Source organism: Coenobita brevimanus, chromosome 49, assembly GCF_032717465.1.
Source record: "Coenobita brevimanus isolate Jiangsu-jjx chromosome 49, ASM3271746v2, whole genome shotgun sequence".
Taxonomy (NCBI): domain Eukaryota; kingdom Metazoa; phylum Arthropoda; class Malacostraca; order Decapoda; family Coenobitidae; genus Coenobita; species Coenobita brevimanus.
Genome location: NC_137002.1, coordinates 763337 through 765225, shown reverse-complemented (window position 1 = coordinate 765225; position 1889 = coordinate 763337). Strand labels below are relative to the sequence as shown.

Here is a 1889-nt window from a genome sequence, read left to right as displayed (position 1 = left end):
ATGAGACGGGGAGAAAAAGAAGGAAAAGTTAGGAGAGAGAGAGAGAGAGAGGGAGGGAGAGTGGGGAAGAAAAGGCGATGGGGAGGTGAGAGGTAGGGAGAGAGAAGATGTGGAGAAAAGGAGAGATGGGAGAGAGAAGAAAAGAAATGAGAGGTAGGAGAAACTAAAGAAGAGGAAGGATAAATAGTGAAGGCGAGACAGGAAGAAGGAAAGAAGAGATGAAGGAAAGTACAGAGGCAATGACAGGGAGGAAGAAGTGAGGGAGGCAAAGGAAATGAGAGGAGAACGGCAGGGAATGTAATTGACTTAAGGATAAATTGGCATACGCTCTCCACCTTAACTTGGCCATAAAACTGACCTTCTCCTGTGTATCCTGCACAATATCTCCAAAAGTTCTCAATGCATTTCAATACAATTTTGTGGATGAGTGGGCCATGGGTCGAGGAACATGATTAAATTTTGGGGCAGATCCGGATCCTATGTATTCCACGGAACTGGATCCATTTTAGTGGCATTGGCGGAGGTGTGCGTTCTCTGAGTGCTTCCTAGTTCTTGTTGTTGTCGTCGTAGTAGTAGTCCTTGGTTCATCTGAGACGTGAACCCTGTGGACTGCAGGCTTAAGTCCACCAACCTAGTTTTCGGCAGGAATAGAGATATAGCCGAGGGACGTTTGTATAACCAGGCAGTTGAGCCGCACAACTATATCGGTGCTACCACATGAAGGCGTCCCTCTCTCGCACCAGTAATTGTGGTAGTTGCTAGTGATTGTGGTAGCTGGCCAGGTAGTGGTGGACGTGGTAGTTGGTGGTAGATAGTAGTTGTGGTAGGTGGTAATGAGAGGCATGAATACTGATTACATTTGTTGCTCTTGTTGTTGTTGTTGTTGCTGCTGCCCCCAGTGAGCTGTAGGATTCGTGCCACTTGATCCGGTCGCTCCCTGAGACCTTTTGTTGACGTTATGCTGAAGGACTGATCGTGTTGTGTAAGTGATGTGCGTATGGTGTGTTGTGGTGTGGGAGGGAGCATTACAGTGAGGGAAGAGTGGATTATGTGTGAGTTGAATTTTGTGTTGGTTTCTCTCTCTCTCTCTCTCTCGTTTGTGTATATGTGTCTATCTATCTATCTCTATCAGTCTGTCAGTCTTCCTAGCTATCAGAATATCTCTGTCTCAATTTATCTGTCTGTCTGTCGCCTTAATCTGGAAGGAGTGACCACAGGCGACTCACCTCCAAGTTATCCTTTCCTTCGTTATCAGGCTGCCCATTCTTCAACCCACACCCCTTCACTCACACACCTACTGATGAATAAGAAAGAGGGGTGGGCATATCATAGTCTGTCTCTATCTCTCGGAAGGAAAGAGTCACTACGATGTACGGTAATTCAGGCTCTATAGTTTGTTCACTCTAATCTGGCAGAGAATCCAAGCCCCTTTCAGCTCGGTTGGTGCTAAGTGAAGTCAGATTGGAAGGGGATTTAATCAGTAAGGCTGAAACAATGACCTCATGTGCTCCTCGACTAGGTGAACATTATTTTCATCTTGAGGGTGCTAAATATTCAACACCACTACCACCACCATCACCCCGGCGGCCGTGATCGTATAGTGGTTAGTACATTGCGTTGTGGCCGCAATAACCCAGGTTCGAATCCTGGTCACGGCAATGGGGCAATATTTTGTGGGTTTGACAGACTTCAGGGGCGGGGTATAAGCCTTTGCACTCCTCCCCCCACATCACCTCACCACCAATACATTCTCTCACGCCACGTAAGGATGTCTGCCTGTGTGCTTGGATAACTGAGGTATTTTGGCGTTGAGTATGCATTTTGGCGCAAGGGTTAATGAGATGTTTTGGCGTTGAATGTACGAGTTTATGTGGTGTTGCAAGGTGAAT

General features: G+C 46.9%; 1 non-coding gene across 1 annotated transcript; it reads left to right on the top strand.

The window, feature by feature from the left end:
• The first annotated feature begins 1586 nt into the window (after positions 1 to 1586).
• TRNAH-GUG (transfer RNA histidin (anticodon GUG)) lies at positions 1587 to 1658 on the top strand. The gene has a single exon. It is a non-coding gene; the product is annotated as a tRNA-His (tRNA).
• Positions 1659 to 1889: the final 231 nt, after the last annotated feature.